The sequence below is a fragment of the Penaeus monodon genome, chromosome 27 (assembly GCF_015228065.2).
Source record: "Penaeus monodon isolate SGIC_2016 chromosome 27, NSTDA_Pmon_1, whole genome shotgun sequence".
Classification (NCBI taxonomy): Eukaryota; Metazoa; Arthropoda; class Malacostraca; order Decapoda; family Penaeidae; genus Penaeus; species Penaeus monodon.
Window position 1 is genome coordinate 14299041 of NC_051412.1, and position 325 is coordinate 14299365.

At 45.5% G+C, this 325-nt stretch overlaps 1 protein-coding gene across 1 annotated transcript in view; it reads left to right on the forward strand.

Moving 5' to 3' along the window:
• LOC119590595 (uricase-like) overlaps positions 1-325 on the forward strand; it is a gene marked incomplete in the record, with an annotated part of 12643 nt that extends 12318 nt beyond the window's left edge. Inside the window, 1 exon segment of the mRNA XM_037939271.1 lies at positions 1-325.

Consider the following 325-nt stretch of genomic DNA (forward strand, 5'->3'; position numbering starts at 1 on the left):
GTGCACATATATACGAGATATACGAGAGCTTCATACATTCCGGGTCAGTCAGATATCGATCACTATGCTATCAGGTGAGTTACGCAGACTTGGTCAAGTCAGCTGATAAGCGTAACCCATCCTGTAACAAGGTCTAAGTAGGTAATAGTGGTTGTAATTAATACGTGCTTGTGTAGACCTTGCGTGGGACGGGAAGGAACCCCGCCACGTCACACAGAGGTTCGTTTGAACCTCCATGTGACGTGATGTTACAAGGTTTTGTTACGCAGCGGAGTTACATTACGATGTTCTGTGTGTACTCGGCATTACTTTGATTATAGCAGGG